Source organism: Hemicordylus capensis, chromosome 9 (genome assembly GCF_027244095.1).
Source record: "Hemicordylus capensis ecotype Gifberg chromosome 9, rHemCap1.1.pri, whole genome shotgun sequence".
Lineage (NCBI taxonomy): Eukaryota > Metazoa > Chordata > Lepidosauria > Squamata > Cordylidae > Hemicordylus > Hemicordylus capensis.
Genome location: NC_069665.1, coordinates 17,507,036 through 17,527,154, shown reverse-complemented (window position 1 = coordinate 17,527,154; position 20,119 = coordinate 17,507,036). Strand labels below are relative to the sequence as shown.

At 47.3% G+C, this 20,119-nt stretch overlaps 1 protein-coding gene across 5 annotated transcripts in view; it reads left to right on the top strand.

The window, feature by feature from the left end:
• The window catches only part of RIPOR1 (RHO family interacting cell polarization regulator 1), a 120,870-nt gene that overhangs the window by 34,809 nt on the left and 65,942 nt on the right, over positions 1-20,119 (top strand). The window contains exons 1-2 of one of the 5 annotated variants that reach the window (XM_053270715.1): positions 770-990; positions 5,477-5,575. The exons of 2 other annotated variants lie outside the window; for them this stretch is intronic. The gene's annotated coding sequence lies outside the window, so the exon portion shown is untranslated. Of the gene's footprint in view, positions 1-613; positions 633-769; positions 991-5,476; positions 5,576-20,119 lie in introns of those variants that run through there. 2 more of the 5 variants (XM_053270718.1, XM_053270713.1) reach the window with 2 other exon arrangements.

Here is a 20,119-nt window from a genome sequence, read left to right as displayed (position 1 = left end):
GCAGCCTTCAATCCAGCAGCGAAAAAGAAAGCCCCCGCTGGCCCAAAATGTTTTTTTGCGGGGGTGATTTTTATTAGTGATGGCCTCACAGACTGGTGCCCGATGCCTCTCGGACCCGCACTGGTCCACGGACCGGTGGTTGAGAACCACTGGATAGTCTCTTCAGCTCCCTGCCCAGAGGGAAGTGCACCCACCTGCCCCTCCATCCACCTATGCAATGCAGACGGCAGGCCTCCTGCAAGCAGGGATGTGGCGCCCCGCAGGAAGAGGCCAACCGAGCAGATCTCTGGGAAGAGCCTCAAGGAAGCGAGCCAAGCCACACGCTGCAGTGGGGAGGCCAAAAAGCTCCAAACCCCGCCCGAGGCTTCCTAGCCAGCTTGAGACAGAGACCGGATTCTTCCCTGGCCGCAGATGCCGCGACCAGCCAGTCTCTGGGCAAGAGAGAGGAGTCCAGCCCATGAACCTTCCCCAAGGAAGCGCAGCTGTGCTGGCAGCGGGCGGACCCCCCCGTGCCGCAATATGCCAAAGTTTCCCTGCAATCCTCCTTCAAGTCGGAGAGAGATTGGATCCCTTGGCGAGGAGCACGGAGTTGCCAGAGTGGCAAGGGAGTGGGAGCTGAAAGCCGTCTGGGGGTGAGTGCTCAGTTAGGAGCTCTCTCTCGCTCTCTCTCTGTGGTGGTGATGATGGGGACCTGCCTGGATGCCCTCCTTATCTACTTGTCCCCAGCCTGGCCGCCGCTGCCTGTCTCCTTCCCGGGTCTATGGGGAGGGGTGTGGGAAGGAGGGGCTTCCCTTCGGTTTCCTGCCTCAATCACATGGCTTGGGCCGGTTTCCATGGCAAAGGCAAGAGGGGGTGGGCGCTCCCCAGCGAGCGCCTGGGAGACTTCGGTGTTTTCGCCCTGACTCCGTGAGCCAAGGAACAAAGGAAAGGCGACAGGCCGGCCGGCCGCCCCTTCCTCGCCCTGCTGGTTCTGCCCGGCCACCTGGACATGTGAGTCGTCCCCCCACCCCCACCCCCGGGCCCTCTGCACTTGGCTGGGGAAGCTTCGGCGAGGGGCAGACAGCTCTGGGGCAGTGGGGCTCTCTGCCCCTCGGACCGGGCGAGCGGTGCGTTTTTCGGCTGGTTTCTGGGCTGGCAGAGGGCTGCCCTCGTGGGGGGCTCTGGGCATCAGCGTTTCAGCCGCAGTGAGGCTGGCGCTTGGGGGGGCTGGCGAGCCACATTGTCAGGGAGGGGGCTGCCGGTGGTGCCCTTGCCTTTGTGAGGCTCCCAGCCGGCTGCGAGAAGCTTTTGTTCAAGGCTGGCGCTGCCCGGCGGAGCGGCTGGGTCTTCTCTCTCTTTACGGCCAGGAATCGGCTGGCATTCCTTTTGCCCATGGGGGTGCATGTTGAAGGGTTGTCTATGGAAGGCAAGGATGTGGGCCTTTGTCTAAAGCCAGGTTTGTACTCGCTGGAGCTGTTGGAATAGCACTGCCTCCGCGGCTTCCTTCCCCCCCCAGGCACACTTCAATTAAAAAGGGGTGGCACACTGCTCCCCGAACACACACACACTTTTTAAATTGTTGCAGCAAAGCCCACGCGATTTGTATTTTATTTTTCCTTCCTTCCTTCCTTCCTTCCTTCCTTCCTTCCTTCCTTCCTTCCTTCCTTCCTTCCTTCCTTCCTTCCTTCCTTCCTTCCTCGTGTGTTATGAGGCTTGTAGCTGAAGCTTGCATCCTCACTGTATTATGGGGTACGTCAGCTGCAAAAATGGGCAGTTCAAACACTTGGCTTTGGGAACGAGGTTGCTCCCTCATCCACAGGGAGGGATGCTTCTTTCCCAGTGCATTATGGGGCAAGTCAGCTCCAAAAGCAGGAAATTAAACTCCCTGCTTTTGGAGCTGACTCGGAGCGAGTTGGCACAGCACACCCGCAGTATATGCTAACGATATGCCACAATGTTGGATTATGGCTTATTTCACTTCTGTTGCACTGTTTTGTGGTCATGATGGCGCAGCAGGGAAATAACTTGACTAGCAAGCCAGAGGTTGTCGGTTCAAATCCCAGCTGGTTTGGGAAACACCTTTATCAGACAGCAGTGATATAGGAAAATGCTGAAAGGCATCATCTCATACTACATGCGAGATGGCAATGGTAAACCCCTCCTGTATTCTGCCAAAGACAACCACGGGGCTCTGTGAGCGCCAGGAGTTGACCTTGACTCCACAGCGCACTTTGCTTTACATGATGGCTGAAGACTACTAAGAGAATATGGTGGTGGTCCTCCCTCACCCACACACATTTCTCTAGTAGTTGTTAATGGGTGTAAAGGAGGGTGGTGTGGTCGCTCGGCGGAGCATGATCATGCTTAATTTGCGGTGGGGGAGGGCTCCAAAGACCTTTAGGTCCAGGCTGCAAAATTGCCTGGGTGCACCTCTGTGTAAACCCAGGCCAAATGAGATCACAGCACCACCGGGTCAAGCAAGTGACAGGTTATGTACAGGGTCATTGCTTCTGAAGTAGCTCAGCCACAAGGGCAGAAAGCCTGTGAATTCTAGCTCTGATGTTGGACACATAATAAAGTAATGGGCTGATAACCTTTGGTGTCAACATAGAATCTCCTGCCTAGAATAACTGCTGGTTTGTATTTCATCTGGTAAAACCGATGCCAAAGTTCAACCCATCAGTTGTGGGGAGCTGTCAGTCTGCCGATAGCTGGATTTACAACTCCAATATCTGACTCCCACCCCTGAGATGGAGGTGGTCATTCTGTCCCTTTCTGCCAAAAATCTATGGCTGGGAGAGACGGAGAATAACCCTGATTGAGCTTTGCTCTGAAAATACAGAAAATTCCACAGTGAAGTGGTCTTTGACTTGAATTTGCTGGATTTACAAGGATTTACAATATATTTTATAGAGCCTTTAGATGTTTCCTTTTCCCGCTTCCTTTTATTTGAGATGGTTGGTTGTAAACTCAGTTTGCTCAGTTAGCTATTCTTGTTTCTTTCTTGACGTAGTCAGGATAAAGCCCACCTTGATGGTCAAAGTCTGATGCAGATGGTAACATGAAGAACTTTCCAGCATCATTACTGATGCTCTCTGGCTTCAAAGAGGCTGATAAAAAGCACGCAGGTTTGCGGATCGCAGAGAGACATGCTCAGCCTTTATGGTGCCAGACAAGTTTGTCAGCCCAAAGCTAGCTGGGGTGGGGTCCAAGAAAACCATTCTGGTACATCAGCTGAGATTACTCACCATCTGAAAAAGTTGGAGCACGGACCACCGAAGCATGGAGAGGAGAGATCCCTTTGCCCCATTCTTTGATGAGTAAGAAGGCTGTCGTATGGGCTGTTTACTGAGTAACTGCAAGATTTTGTATTTCCTAAAAATAGCCATTATGGTTCTCTTGTCTCTGCAGCTTACTCAGTGTCTGACACCTAGTGAGGTTAATCAAATCAAGTTCGCCATCTCTTGCACTTCATCTTGGCCACCTAAACTTGCAGCCTTTGGGTCTCTTACATTATGCCCAACTCCCCGCCCCCCACCGGTCTCCTTTGCTCTTTATTGTTTTAGCTTGGCTTACCATCCAGTCTGATAAAGTGTTCTGTAGAACTCCAAAGCTTGCTGTTCACTATTCTGGGCCAATTTTGGTTTGCCTGAATCAAGGCCTTGCCAGACTGAAAGGCAGCTCACACGATATCATTCGGATAGGAGAAGTGGGTGCTGCTGTCTGGGCTCCCGTTTTGTGATTGTGTGCGAGGGAAACAGCAAGGTTGGAGGGTGCATGTTTGGGAGCTGGATGGCGATTCCTTCTACCTTGATAAAATGCTGGGTATGAATGCTGGGTAGGACAGCTCCTCTCTCCCAGTTGATCACTTTCACCGGCTCCATCTTGCTGTTTCCCCTGCACATGATCACAAAACAGGAGCGTGTACAGCTCCAGGTTAAGACAGTTTCCCCACCCAAATTATAATCATGTGAACTGCCTTTGTGGCTTTTGGATATTTTTCTGACAGACAAGCACTACAATTTCTGTAGACTAGAGACGTAGGAAACTGCCCTCTACTGCATCATGCCGTTGGTCCATCTAGCTCTGTATTGTCCACACTGACTGGCAGTAGCTCTCCAAGGTTTCAGACAGGGGTCTCTCCCAGCCCTATCTGGAGATGCTACAAGGGAGGGAACCTGGGACCTTCTGCATGCAAGCTAAGCAACCACTGAGCTATAGCCCCATCCAGTGTTCCCTTTAAGGTGTGTGCATGTGCTTGCTCTCACATGGTATTGGATGTCCACTCAGTTAATTTTAGATCCTGCACAGGTTGAATCAGGAAGGCCCCACTCTGAATTTATGTGCACACACACTGCTGTGATAACTGCCACCCAGAACAAAACTCATTCCGCACACAGATGAGAAAAATTAGAGAGAACACTGGCCCCATCCCATAAGAGGAATATCTTAGGATGCTCACATGTAGTCACCCATGCAAATGCAAACCAGGGCAGGCCCTGCTTAGCAAGGGGACAATTCATGCCCGCTGCTATAAGACCAGCTCCCCTCCCTGTAGGCTGTTTCCTGGCAGTATTCTCTCCTTCCTCCCAGAGGCCTTATCATGGCACTGTTAGCCAATTTAAAGTTTATTTTTGTCTTGTTCATTGATTGGTGTGTTTTTGAATAGGTTAGTCAGTGAATAAACCAACTTAAAATAAATAATGCAGGCTCTCAGTTTAGCTGTTCGTTTTAAGGCAATAGACCAGTGCCACTGGCAGTGAAGCCCTTGCTAGAAGTCGGGTGGGGGTTGCAGTTCTAATTACAGTCTATTGAATGTGTTCAGCTCTACTTTCTTCTTCTTTGCCATTTCTGATTTGAGGAAGGAATTAAAAGGATAGGCCTTGCTTTGTTGCTCTGCTAGATTCTTCCTTCTGTTCCTGCCTGCCAAGAAGACAGCTGTGGGGGAAGTAGAGAGTTGCTGTGCCTGAACAAATGTCTATTTTCAGCTAAAATTAACCAGTTCATTCTTGAACAGCATGGTTCTGTCTGATCCAAATAGCAAAAAAGGATCCCAACAGAGGAGTTTGCCAGTGGAAAGATACTATATGAAGGTTTTGGGAATTTCGGTGCTTCCCCTGTATATGAATACGGCAAATATTTATATATTGCTTTTCAACAAAAAAGCAGCTGCTGGGGGGGAACTTGGGTTTTCTGACCTCATTTCTGGAGATTACTTTAATTATAGCCGTTTATTAAGGGCTGTAAGGGAAGTTAGTCTTTATTTTGATTTATGGGAAATCAAAATGTTACTAAGGGAAGTTAGTCTTTATTTTGATTTATGAAATGTATAAAATCATTTTTCTGTGTTAAAGGGGGAGAAACAGGGATTTTGTGGCAATGTACAGTCAAATAAAGTAATTCAAACAATAAAGCAGCATAGATCTTTTGTCACAGCAAGACATTCACAGCCATTTTTTCTCTTGTGTTTGGCTTGGAACAAATTGCTGGTAGCAAGGCGGAGAACGGAACATCAAGGAAAGGTTGTGGAAAAGAGACAGTTGCGTGCAAGAATGCCGTGGAATGCATCCGTAAAGGGAATTCTGTTCTCACTAAGGTAGTCAACCTGCATCTGGATTGTGCCACTTCAGGGTGGAGGTGGCGGGTCACATGAATCAGTGCTCCTCAATGTGAAAAAAATCCACGTCAATATCAGGGAGAAAACTCAACTTCACACTGGCATATAATTTTCTGTGTGGAGAGAGAATGTTCCTCTGTAGAAAAATGTTATCATGTGGATGCCTCCTATGGTCTAATGTGGTACGACCCAGACATAGGTAGATGTGGTGTATCTATCTACCTCTATCAATCAGGTTTACATCCCATCCCCTAAATACGTGGTTTACACAGGAAAAATTAAAACACCATTTTTTTAAAAAGATAAAACTAAGACAGACTACAATGCCAGGTTATGCAGCATAAAACCACTAAACGTTCAAAAACTTTGGGAGAAACAAAAAATATTTGGTGCTGGAAGGAGTATAGCGGGGGCAGGCGACCTTTGGCACTCCAGCTGTTGTTGAACTACAAGTCCCATCATCCCTAGCCACAATTTCTTGTGCCTGGAGATGACAGGAGTTGTAGTTCGACAGCAGCTGGAGAGCTAAGGTTGCCTTCCCCAGGGTACAATATAGACACTAGGTGAGCCTCTCTTTGCACAGAGAAGACCTCTGCTCCAGCCGTCACCTGCTGCACCATAGTACTGCCTGATGGTAGCAAGAATAAAAAGGTGAATCCTTTTTGTACGCTTATGGGTGCAGTTTTGGGTGGAATGGCGTGTGGAGGCTTTTTCCAAGTGTTTGGCTAATCAGAAGTCTGGAAGAATGAGGCTGTTTTAATAGGATTACATTGACAGGTGTAGGAAAATACAGCTGTTTTCAGACTGATGGGCAATTTGGATAATGGAAGCTTGTACAAAGGGTGTGTGGGTCAGAGTTTTAACAAGAAGAACTTGTGGGCTTAACTGATCTTTAAAATACTTAAAAACAAAAACCATGCATCCAACTTTCAGCTATTCTCTGCTATCTTGTGTTTAGGAGAGGAGGCCATCTGTTCTGTCTCTTGAAGCGTGGTTTCAGGCTTTGGTTAATCTTGGAGTTCTTTTCTGCCTGTAGTGGGAGGTCTGTAGAATAATTAGACTGCAGTCGGTTCCTGAGCCTTCCAACAGCAAACGATGCCAGTGCTGGCTGATTATGTAGGAAAGCCACGTGGATTCTGCCAAATGACAGTTTATTAGCGGAAATAATTGCTGCAAATCTGTCTGTGGGCTGGGTTTCAGTCAGAGGTAGATGAATGAAGTGAGCAGTCTGGGAAGGAACAGACCCTAACCCTGTATGTGATTGTAAGCAGGTACCCTCTAAAAGAATAAACCAGTTGGGCCAAACTTGTAAATTTCATCGTTCTGAAGTCCTCAGGTTCAAATGTTTTGCATGTTTTTGGTACAGTGCTCCATGACAGCATCTGTGGTTCTTTATAGGTGCCAACTCACTTGAGAGGAGTCTCCAAGCAGGCAAAAGGACAGGTCTGTCAATGGCTGCTAGTCTTGTTGGCTACAGCAGGATGGCAGGGTGCCTATGAATACCATTTGCAGGGGAGCAGCAAGCAGGGGAGGGGGCCTGCCTTCATCTCCTGCTTGGGAACTTCCCAGAGGCATCTGATGGGCCACTTTTGGAAAACGGGATGCTGGACTAGATGGGCCTGATTCAGGAAGGCTCTTCTTCTTCTGTTCAAACAAGCATTTCTGATCCTGCTACTTGAGCAAGAAGTACCTTTTAAAATGGTGACTATCCTATTTAGCAGGGGAAGAGCAGCTGTTTAAATATTTGTAAGAATTGTCAGAGTCTTTTCAAGGAGGTGTTTTAGGATCTGGCTTGATTCTCAGCCTCCTTCTCCTCCCTAGGAGCTGCTCTGCTGGGTGGAATAGAATCGACGCGACGGTGCAGAGGGCTTCTGCTTGTATACCAGTGTGTGATGGATGTGTTGCTTGTAATGACCATTGTGTTGGGATCTGTCCCCTGGGTTGCTGGCAGCCACCGACGCTCCCTGCTCCAAATGCCAGACAAGAGAGGCAGCAGGACGGGTGTTCTGCATTGCAGCTCTTGATGGGACAAAGTCCAGGTTAAGGCCAGAAATAGCTGCCCAGTTGCGTTTTGACCTCTGCTTGAGTTCATTCCAGCTCTGCTCACTGCTGCAAAAGTGCAGCCCGCTGGCAGGCATGGTGTCAGCAGAGCAGTAGATTGGATCAGTGTCACCAGGGCCCATGCACTTCATGTGGAACAAATGCCCAGGGGGTGGAATTCCAAACCCCAAGTCGGCAGGAAGGTTCTCGGAAGAGCTAGAGGTTGCCTTGCTTGTAACTCTGCTTCAGGGTTATGTAGATCCATTCACAAGGAAAAGCTGCTCAGTTCACTTAAGGCAAATAGCCACTTCTTTAGAACTGTTGACATGTTAGAGGTGTGTGTGTGTGTCCGTGTGTGTGTGTAAGGAAGAGATGTTTTTAGCCAGTTAGGGATATAGGAAGCTACCATATACTGAGTCAGACCATTGGTCCATCTAGCTTAGTATTGTCTACACAGTCTGGCAGTGGCTTCTCCAAGGTTACAGGAGTCTCTCAGCTCTGTCTTGGAGATGCCAGGGAGGGAGCTTGGAACCTTCTGTATGCAAGTCCTTTTCCAAGTGCTCAGGGTGGTCTTGCAACATCTCTGTGAGGTAGATTAGGCTGAGAGAGAGTGGGCGGTGGGAGGCGGGGGCTGGCCTAGCATCATCCAGAAAGCTTCATGGCTTAATGGTGTTTTAACTCAGATCCCCTCTGTACTGGTTAGACACTCTGTCCACTGTTCCACACTACCACTTGTTGTGCCACATTTCAATAATAAAAAAGTTTTCAAAAGTTGTTTACACAGCAAAATGAATGAGAAGATGGCTCCCATCCCAAAGGGGCTCACAGTTTAAAAGAGACAGATGGGAGATGCCAGCAACAGCCACTGGAGGGACACTGTGCTTGGCTGAACTGGTCCAGTTGCTTTTCCCTTGCTAGATATGAGAGCCATCCCTTGAACAGGTGCATCTTTCCCCAGTTAACAGGGGTTAATTTCTTGCAGTAATCCTCACTGCAGAAGATGTTGGAGATACAACCAATATCTTCCATAAGGAGAGCTCTTACTACTACTACTACTATCATCATCATCATCAATAGGTCTCAAAGCACTTTACCTAACAAAAGGAACAAGTTCTCTGTCCCAAATGGGCTCACAATCTAACAAGTAAGACAAATGGGACAGTAGCAGCCGCCACTGCTGGAGAGATGTTGGGCTGGGCTGAAAAGGAACAGTTGCCCCCCACTAAGTATAAGAGAGCCATGACTTGAAAAGGTACCTCTATATGTCCAGTTAGCAAGGGTGATCTCATTAATCCTCACACCCTCTCCTGTAAAACAGACCCGACAAATATCTCCATATTATAGGGTTTGGTTGGTGTTTTCCCCCCAAGGTCTTGGGTTGAGAGGAGAGACTTGCAGCTTGCCTTAAGGCCAGGGCTTCCACAACCTTGGGAGTTGGACTGCAACTCCCATCATCCCAAGCCACAATGGCTGGGGATGATGGGAGTTGTAGTCAAACAGCATCTGGGAACCCAAAGTTGTGGAAACGCCTACCTTAAGGCCCACTTGCGGGCTTCTGCTGGTTGGCTCTTAACCACGGCCACCTTGTGTAGGCCCATCTCTAAATTAGCAGCAACCAGCAGCTTTAAAACAACTTCCTCCATCTTAGGATCAGTGATATAGTTGCAAATTCTGGCATAGTTGCAAAAGCTAGTAACCTCCAGGCTTGACTACTGCAATGCGCTCTACATGGGGCTGCCTTTGTATGTTGTTTGGAAACTTCAGTTAGTTCAAAATGCGGCAACCAGATTGGTCTCTGGGGGAACCAGAGCACTGGCTGCCGATATGTTTCCGGGCAAAATACAAAGTGCTGGTTATTACCTTTAAAGCCCTGAATGGCTTGAGTTATCTTAGAGGGCATCTTCTTCTGTATGATCCTCACTGCACGTTAAGGTCATCTGAGGAGATCCGTCTTCAGTTACCACCAGCACATCTGGTGGTGACTCAGAGGCAGGCCTTCTCTGTAGCCGCTCCTGGGCCATGGAATGCACTCCCTGCAGAAATCCGTAATTTGAATTCATTATTTGCCTTTAGGAGAGCCTGACCTTCAAGGGTTTTTAAATTATTATAAATGTTCTTAACTTGTAACCTGGTTTTCAGGGGTTTTAAACTGTTATGAATTTTTTAACTGTTTGTTGTTTTATGGTGTTTTATAGTCTCTGTTTTTAACTGTTAATTGATTTTAATTGTCTTGTTTTAATGTAAACCGCCACGAGCCACTTTTGGAAGGGTGGTATAGAAATCGAATAAATAAATAATAAATCAGAAGTGCCGAAGGTGCTCTCCATGACAGCCCCCATGGCCATGCCCACCCCAACAGCCAGAGAAGTACTGGCGCTCTGTCCTGTGCGTCTGCACCCCACTACAGCCCTGCGTAGGATAAAATTCTTCATGCTTAACCCCATTCTGGAAAGGAGACCACTTGGCTCTTTGAGACGTTGCATTGTGGGTGTTCACAAATATTTCCTCGCATTTCCCCTGGGCTCCAAGCAAATGCTGAAATGGTTTTGCTGAATGAGAAGAAGAGGCTGTTCCTTGACTTGCTGCTGTTGGATTGGGGCCCTAGCTCAGTGGAAGACCCTCTGCCTTGCTCTAAGAAGGCCCCAGGTTCAGGCCCTGGCCGCATCTCCAAGTGTTCACATCCTCCTCCTGGATAGTCCGGTACCTGTTTTCGTGGTGATGGCATGAGGCGTCTTGCTGGTGCGCTGTGATCAGCGATGCGTTTAACTCGATTAGGCTCCAGGCTCCGTCCTCCGTGATAGCGGCACTTTGGCTCAGACGGTCCTGTTGTCCTGGACCCCTTTGGCAAGCATCTTCCTCTTGGCAGGGCCACTGTTAATCAGTGCTTGGCAACATGCACAGCCCAGCGAGCTCCCACACTGCCCTGCCCACCTGCTGCGGTGCAGCTGGGAGGCCAAGCGAGGCTTGCGGACTGCCAGACTCTGCGTGAATGGCTGGCGGAAGGCTAGAGAGTCATGTGCAGGGGAGGTTTCAGGTTTGTATGGCAGCCTTTTAGGAACATAGGAAGCTGACCTGGACAGAGTCAGACCCTTGGTCCATCTCGCTCGGCACCGTCTATGCTTACTGGCAGTGACTTCTCCAAGGTTTCAGCCAGGAGTCTTTCCCAGCCCTACTTAGAGATGCCAAGGAGGGAACCTGGGACTTTCTGCATGCAGATGCAAGGAGCTAAGGCCCCATCCCCTAAGGGGAATATCTTGCAGTATGTGTGAATGAAATCATCCATTCATCCTTTCAAATGCATCCATTCAAATGCAAAGCAAGGTACTCCCTGCTTAGCAATGGGACAATTCATGCTTGCTAACCTGCCTTTGATGCAAAATGTTCACTCTTTGGCATCTCCAGGTAGGGCTGGGAAAGCCTCCAGCCAGAAACCTTGGAGAGCCGCTGCCAGTCAGTGTAGACCAGGGCTGATCAACTTCAGCCCTCCTGCAGATATTGGACTACAACTCCCATAATCCCTGGCTATTGGCCATTGTGGCTGGGGATTATGGGAGTGGTAGTCCAAAAACAGTTGGGGGACAACAGTTGAGCGGGCCTGGTGTAGACAATACTGAGCTAGGTGGACCAAGGGTCTGATTTGGTATAAGGCTGCTTCCCATGTGCCTAATGTCACCACAACTGGAGGCTACTGGGATCCTATGGTACCCAGCGGGGCATGAAATAAACACCAAAGGTGAGTGCAAAAGCAATTCCAGGAGAGTGGTCTCTGGAAGAACCGCGCCCTAGGAATTGGGGAATTAGGGTTCCTTCAGCTTTGATGGGGAGCTAGTGTTTGACTGGAGTCAGGCAGAAGCCTGGAAAGATCACTCCCTTTCCTTGATGTTTCCCATTCGGTTTTTGTTGTGATCTGTTTCTCTGTATGGATGTCTTGTGTTTATATGTTAAATGTTGCAACTCTTGTAGTTTCTAAACTTGTTTTAGAAAAGCGGTTTATAAATACATTTAAAAAGTAAATAAATTCTTCTGTTGTTGCTTCATATACATTGAGTAGCAGTTCTAAGGACAGTGTTTCTCTTGGAAGTGGCCTGTCGTAAAACGAGAGAGAGAGAACATTTCCAGTCAGTGAAATTGGAAGACAGTGAAAACTCCTGCGCCTTCCCTATGGAGAGGGACTGTAGCTCAGTAGTCGAGCCTCTGCTTTGCATGCAGATGGTCCCAGGTTCAATTCCTGGCAGAATTTCCAGGTAGGGCTCGGAAAGACCCCTGGAAAGCTGGTGCCGCTGGACTATATTGACAATACTGAATTGGCCAGACCAATGGTCTGACTTGGGATAAAGCACCTTTCAATGTTCCACAGTCCATTTTCAGATAAAAAGGAGTGTGAGTGTGTGTGTGTGTGTGTGTGTGTGTGTGTGTGTGTGTGTGTGTGTGATGGGATTCCAGCTAAGTGGAAAGCAACATAGAGGTGCTCACCAAGGTGGTTGAATAGGAGCCCCTGAGATTAAGAAACTGAAGTGTGAGAACATGGATTTAAAAACTGTTCTATGAAAAACATTCATGTTCTTTCAAGTCCTTTTGCATTGTGTAACCTTCTAAATGCTGTCTGTTCTGTGCACTGTGGCTGCTGTTTGTTTTTTTGCTGCTGCCTCACTCTTTATTAACTGCATTTACTTGATGTGTTGTTGCTTCTGGTTTTTATGGTGGTTGACTATGGGTTGGATTCACTTTGTGAATTGCTTTGGGGTCTTATAAAAGAAAAATGGGATAAAAGCATCTTAAAATAAATAAGGCCAGCCCTGGTTGTGGTTTTTTCTTTGATACAGTTCTTGGGTGAAGTCCACACCGTGGTGGTGTCAAGTTTTCAGACTTCTAAGAGAGGTTTGGGGTCTGAAGTCCAAAAATTATCCTAGGGAGTCTGGCAGGCAGAGTGGATGGGGGAGAAATTCTGGAGAGTCTCTGGCAGCAAAGCAGAATTCTGCCTTCCTTTGCCTTCTGCTGTCTCTAGAGTGCTATTTGTCTTAAAACTTAATGAGAACAAATGAGCCGGTGCCGAGTGAAGAAGTCAGAACCTCGCCTTGGTGTGCACTGCGGAAAGGATTTGTGCAGCTGCGTGATTTCATCTTGGGCTCTGTTGGGATAAATGAGGCTGTGCGCCTCTGAGGGTGACATCTGTGGCCAAAGTGTGTCTTTTGTGTTCAGTTTTGTGTTTTGCTTTTTAATGATGCTTTACAGCCGGTGTCATAAGAGTGCCATGAGGAATCTGCTACTGCGTGACCCACTGGGGAGCCCTACAAGCCTCCAGGGCTGTTGATTTCCAGTTCGTTTCACCTGTTCTCTGACAGCTTATCGATTTTGTTTCCAGGCTAGATTCATGGTGCTGGATTTAACCTAAAATATTCTAGTCCCAGACTCTTTAAGGCTTTAAACTGAGAGTTCATAAGAACACAGGAAGCTGCCTTATACCAAGCCAGGCTGTTGGTCCATCTAGCTCAGTCTTGTCTTCACCAAGGGTTCCCAACTGGTGGTCCTCCAGATGTTGCTGAACTGCAGCTCCCATGATCCCCAGCTACAATTTATTGTGGTGCAGGATGATGAGAATTGTAGTTTAGCAACATCTGGAGTTCCACAGGTTGGGAACTCCTGGTCATCACTCACTGGCAGCAACTCTCCAAGGTTTCAGGCAGGAGGCTTTCCCAGCTATACTTGCAGATGTGGGATATTAAACCTGGGACCCTCTGCATGCAAAGCAGATGCTCTTCTACTCAGCTCTGGCTCCATTGTCTAAGGGGATAACTTACAGCAGACAGCCCTCCTATGAGACTGGCTCTGCACCCCTACACAGGTTCCAGGAATGCTTTCCTCAAACATCTTTGTCTCTCCCCTACATGTGTTAAGATCTTCGGGAGAGATGTTGCTCCTAATACCACTGTCATTTCAGAGAAGATCAGCCATCACCAGGAGCTGAGGATTGCCATTAGTGGCCCCTGCATTGTGGAATTTGCTCTTCAACAAAACTTGCCAGTTCATTCCATTACAGTCTTTAGCATATATGTGAAGATGGGGTCATTCTGCCAGGCTTCCCGAGAACTAGGCTTGTTTATTTTGAAATGAGATGAACCTGCTGCTAGGGTTTGTGTTTTTGTTTTAGAAAGGAGGTGCTTCATAAATATTTACTACCACTAAGTTAAGTGTGCTGTCACGTCAATTTCGACTCCTGGTGCAAACAGAGCCCTGTGGTTTTCTTTGGTAGAATACAGGAGGGGTTTACCATTGTCTCCTCCTGCATAGTATGAGAGGATGCCTTTCAGCGTCTTCGTATATATAGCTGCTGCCCGACATATGGTAGTACCAGCAGGGATTTGAACCAGCAACCTTCTGCTAGTTAGTCAAGTTAGTCAACCTTCTGCTTGTTAGTCAACCGCTGTGCCACTTAAGGTGACATTTACTACCACTGATTGATTGGTTGATTGATTGAGTGCCATCAAGTTGGTGTCAACTTTTAGCGACCACATAGATAGATTCTTTCCAGGATGATAATCTGTCTTCCACTTGGCCTTTAAGGTCTCTCCGTGGTGCATTCACCACTGAGTGGTGCATACTACCACTACTACTACCAGTTTCCATACTTGTATCATATCTTGAAGATTGACGAGTAGGACTGTACAGAATTATCTAGTGCAACCCATTGACTTGGAGCAACAAAAAAAGAAGAGGAAGGGGAAAGCCAGCATGAGCCCATTAACCTTAGTTGCAGCTCAGCACACACTGCTTTTTCATCCTTGCCTGTCACTATGCTCTCTTGAGAGATGTCATTGCCTGCTTCTTTGGGTGGGAAAAAAATAAATTGGCCTGGATAACAGATTTTCAAAGCTAAAGTACTATAAGAATAAATGGTTAATTAGCGGCTAGTGCAAGATGGAAGACAGCCGGGCCCAAATTCTGCACTGGAAATAAATTATGCAAATATGAATGTACATGTGCATTAGTAGTTCTGATTGCAATAGATTTTTTCCTAGCTTTGTCAAACCGCTAATAATAAAAGTGCAAATTTAAAAAAATAGAACGACTCCACTTTCTCTTCTGCAGCTCTTTTATTGCTTTATCTTTGACTTTAAAGATGGCACTGGTGGATAGATCAGAGTCTTACACCAAAATCTTAAGCATATTTACTCAGGCACAAATCCCATCTACTTCAGGAGGGGCGACTGAATAAATATGTTTAGGACTCAGCTGTTAATAACAGTGGTGAGCCCACAGAATGAGAGATGCGCAGCGAAAGTAGCAAAACCTTGTCCTACAGTATCTAATGCAGGCATTCAGCTGTTGGAAACAAGCTTTTGGATTATACAGGACTGTAATTTGGGTTTAGATTGCAAAGGAGAAAAAATGTTGCATTGTTTACCTTCTGGCTTGACAAATTCCAGGTACCAGGGACCCATGGCGCCTAAAAATTTATCTGTGGCACCTCAATTAGGATATTCATAGGTAGAGTTTTCTTTAATAAAATCTTTATTTGTCCCAGGCAGTCCTGTCTCTTCTTAATAAGTTCCTTGTACAGAAGATAAAGAGAAGCCCATTTACTCTCCCTGCCACAATGTCTGTCACTAGTGTCCAGTAACTTTGTCAAGTATCTATTGCCTGGCTCCTAAATCTTTCGTCTGACTCCTAGATCAAGGCCTGGTTTACCTAACAAACTAGTTCAGTGCTTGACAGGCATTAATGAAAAGCAGGGAAGTGTGAAAAGTACTTTCATGATTAACAGGGTAACATCCAGACTACTTAGTCATGACTAAGCAGCATTGAAATCAAGGAGACAAGTTAATCATGATTAAGTTGATTCCATTAGTTTCAAAGGAATTTAGTCATGACTAACTTACCCTGGATGCTCTCTATAGAATTCACTCCCTAAAGGCATGGTGTTGGCTATTAGCTTAGATGGCTTTTTAAAATAATTGGTCAAATTCGTTTGCCAGTGGCAGTCAGTCATAATAGCTAAGTAGAGCTTCCATGTTCAAAGGCAGTGTACCTCAGAATTCCCTAGCTGCTGCAGACAAACAGGATGTGGTAATTGTCCCTGGGCCTAACTTTCTAGACAGGGTTGGCTTGCACTTGGAAATGAATGCAGAAGTAAGTAGGCCTTTGATGTAGCTAGGCTAAGGCTAATTCCTGTGTTTAGCCTTTCACTGCATCAGTCCATATGTGAGTAGGTGTAAAGGAGTTGGTTTTGTGCAGAGTTGCTCCTTGTGCCAACAGCTGGGCAGGAAGGGTGCTTGAGGGCAGAAGGTCAAGGATTCTGTACTTGTTAGGCTACATATTTTTGCTGTGGATTAACATAGGATGGGCAATTTGTTCAGCACAGAGGGCTTTGTTGGGAAAATATTTTGAGTATGGGAAAGCACTTTTAACCTGGTTGTCCTGATCTCATAGCTACCTAATGGTGCAGTGGGGACATAACTTGCCTAGGGAGCAAGAGGTTGCTGGTTTGAATCCCTGCTGCTATGTTTCCCAGACTATGGGAAACACCTATATCAGGCAGCAGCGATATGGGAAGATGCTGAAAGGCATAATCTCACACTGCGTGGGAGGAGGCAATGGTAAACCCCTCCTGTATTCTACCCAAGACAGCCACAGGGCTCTTTGGTCGCCAAGAGTCAACATTGACTTGACTGCACAACTTTACCTTCCCTTGATCTCTTGTCACTGATGTATACATACCATATTTACCGGAATGGAAGATGACTCTTAAATTTAAGATGGCTCCCTTAAAAATGCAAGTGAAGTACAGGTCATACCTCTACTTACCCTTAAGGAAGAGGACTCTGAATTTAAGATGACCCCCTGGTTTCTAACATCAAATAACTTGGGGGGAACCTAATATTGGATTCAGGTAAATACAGGTAAATCAGGAAAAACTTAAATTTTTTCCTTCCCTGCGTTTCAGTTATACAGTCCCCAATGTGGCTTACAAGCAATACATTTAAAGTGGGATTAAAAATCCAAAAGATCAGAATGATGATAAAAATCTAAAATAGAGCTCAGCAAAAAACAAAACACCAGCAGCTTAAAACCAGTCAAGAAAATGCTACTAAGTGCTTGGATAATTAGAACCATCCTTAACAGATGCTGAAACGATGGTATGTCTTTATGGCTGAGTTAAGCAATAGCCAGTGTTCTTGATTATTATCATCCATTTTAGCTCCACGTAGTCTAGTCAGAGGCCTTTTCTATTCATGGGTTGACTTTTTAGAGACCATTGTTTGTGGGAGCCCCAAGGAACTGCGGGAGGACAAGGAAACACCATCTTGGGCTTGTGACATTTTCAGCAACTTGGCTTGCTCCGTGGTGCCCTCTACTGCCAAATTTGGCTTCATGGATCCTTAGATTTAATCAGAATTGAAAGGAAGTGAAAAAAAATTCTGCATTTAAAAATAAAACGGGTGCTTCACTACAGAGACTCAGGGTCGGAAACATCTTTGTAAGGGTCAAATACGGTACTGATTAAAGTATTTCCCTCACACAGACCATTTTAGACGTGACGCTCCAATTCCCCTTATGCACAGAGGCTGAATGCTTGGCAAAAGAAGCAGGGGGTTTACACCTAGTCCAGGTGATGATCAGGCTCAGCGAAGACTTGAGGAGAGGCGGCTCAAAAGCCGGGAAAGTGAAAGCAACCACCAACAAAGTCTCCTTGGTGTTATAGTTGCTGGGTCAGATCAAAGGCCAAGCAGTCCAGCATCCTGTTTCCAGCAGTGGCCAATTGGATGGTTCTGGGAAGCCCTCAACAGGACATGAAGGAAACAGCCTGGGGGTTCTGTTTAGGCAACGCAGCTAATTGTTGCCGTGGATAGATCTGTTTCCCGTGAATAGGAGGGGCTGTAACTCAGTGGTAGAGCATCTTTTTCTGTCTGTCCTTCTGTCTTTTCTTATCTATCGTATTTTTATACTGCCTGATATGTACATCTCTAGGCAGTGTACACATTTTAATATTAAAAATCACATATTGAATTACATAAAACACAATATAAAACAAATTATTAAAATTAATTCTAATTAAAAGCTTGCGAGAACAGGAGGGTCTTGAGGGTCTTCCTGAAAACAAGCAGAGAAGGAGATGCTCTTATTTCAGCAGGGAGACATAGCCAGTCCCAGGTTCAATCCTTAGCACCTCCTTGTAGGCCTGGGAAAGACCTTTTGCTTGGAGAGGTGCTGCCAGCCAATGTGGACAATAATGTCCTAGATGGACCAATGATTAGGAGCATAGGAGGCTGCCTTATGTTGAGTCAGACAATTGTTCCATCTTGCTCAGGATTGTCTACACTGACTGGCAGCAGCTCTCCAAGGTTACAGGCAGGAGTCTTTCCCAGCTCTATCTGCAGATGCTGCCCGGGATTGAACCTGGGACCTTCTGCATGCAAAGCAGATGCTCTACCACTGAGCTGTAGCTCCATTCTCCAACAAACTCTGCGTGGCAGCTTTCTAGGACCCTAAAAGCAAAACAAACAAACAAACAAACCCCAACCTGGTAAAATGTATCTGTGTCCTGTGCTCAGTTGAATTCCAGAGGGTTCGTGGGGTTCCCAGGCCACCCCCGCCCAAGTGCTGAACAGACCCAGACCTTCCATATTTAGCAGTGTTGCTTCATCGTCTGCTCTCAGATCGTAGCCGGGGTCCCACCAATCCCCCAGCATAGCGGATGCCGTAAGCAGCTAGCTGGCGTTCTCGTCCTCCCCTTCAGCACATATGCAGTGGTTCAATAACTTGTTTTTCTAGTCTGGAAGTTAGCAGCGTTTGGTGCATTGCATCTTCCCCTGCCAAATGCCAACAGCCCGGCTTGTAATCACTCAGGAATTCGTGTCCTGAACTTGGCACGCTTGGCAATCACGGAGGAACAGGAGTCCCAAGTGTTGGCAGCTACCCGCCCCGCCCCCCTGTGCAAAGAAACTGCACGTGCTACATTGCGCCTTTCAAGCGGATGTGTCATCCCCATGCCATCTAGCCCAGACAGGGAAAATTCTGGTTCCACGGGCACAATGCTGCCTGTCACTGGACAGAGCAGTGTTTAGGGAGGAAGGTTGATATTTTACATGGGGAACATAGGAAGCTGCCTTATACTGAGTCAGGCCATTGGTCCATCTAGCTCAGTATTGTCTACACAGGCTGGCAGCGGCTTCTCCAAGGTTGCAGGCAGGAGTCTCTCTCAGCCCTAACTTGGAACCTTCTGCTTGCAAGCATGCCACATAACCTGAGGGGAATATCTTATGGTGCTCACATGTAGTCTCCCATTCAAATGTAAACCAGGCTTGACCCTGCTTAGCAAAGGGGACAGTTCATGCTTGCTACCACAAGACCAGCTCTCCTCAGAGGCTCTGAGTTGTGGCTCTGTTTATGTTAGTGAGGAGACCAATTGCATGCAATGCATGTGGGAGAGTGGTTTTGGAGAAGACCAACTAGGGTCTCTGTGATGCACCTTGAATGATTTAAGCCAGGGGTTCTCACATTTGGGCGGTTCTTGGACTACAGCTCCCATCTGCCTACAACTCCCATCTGCCTTTGGCCTTTGTGGCTAGGCGTAATGGGAGTTGTAGTCCAGCAACACCTGGGAGGCCAAGTTTAAGGACCTCTGAGCCCTGCTGGGATTCAAGGAAAGCAGGCAGCGAGGGGCTGATACCAAAGGCTGGAGTGGCTGTGGAGCTCCACAAACTCTAAAGGGAACTTCAGAAAAGACTCCTGGCTTCTTCTCTGGCTGGGTGTCCAGAGGAAAAGGGCGACAACCCGGCTGTGGGATGGACACTGCTGACTCACAACAGAATGTTCTCCCGCTGGGGCTGGATTGAAGGAAAAGAGGGAACGCCTTTCCTTTGACTTGCGGCCTGATGAATGAGGGGATCTTTGCCCTGGATCCTTTCAGCAGGCCAGGCTGTGGCTTCAGGAGATCTGGGTCTTGGTTTCTGCCCTGTGTGCGGCTTCTGACATTCTTTCTCCACAAGCAGGTATGTTTGCCACCAAGGCTATGCAGGGGGTAGTTGTCGCCACAGTGGGAGACTGCTTGCTTTGCTTTTTTATTTCTCTGAGGGCGATCAGCCATTCCCACTTAAGTTCCAGTCTGAGATCTGTTTTGCACCTATTTATTTACGTCCATTTCCTCCTCTTCCTCCCTGAGGGATGTACATGGTTATGTTTATCCTCACAACAACCCTGTGAGGCAGTGGCGGGGATCTGGGTCTTGCAGTAGCAAGCATGACTTGTCCCCTTTGCTAAGCAGGGTCCACCCTGATTTACTTTGGATGGGTGACACCATGTGAGCACTGTCTGCTATAAGATATTTCTCTTAGGAGGTGGGTCCTGACTCCCTAGCTCCATGGTAGAGCATCTGCTTGCATGCAGAAGGTCCCAGGTTCACTCCCTGGCAGCATCTCCAGGTAAGGCTGGGAGAGACACCTGCCCGAAACCTTGGAGAGCTGCTGCCAGTCAGTGTAGACAATG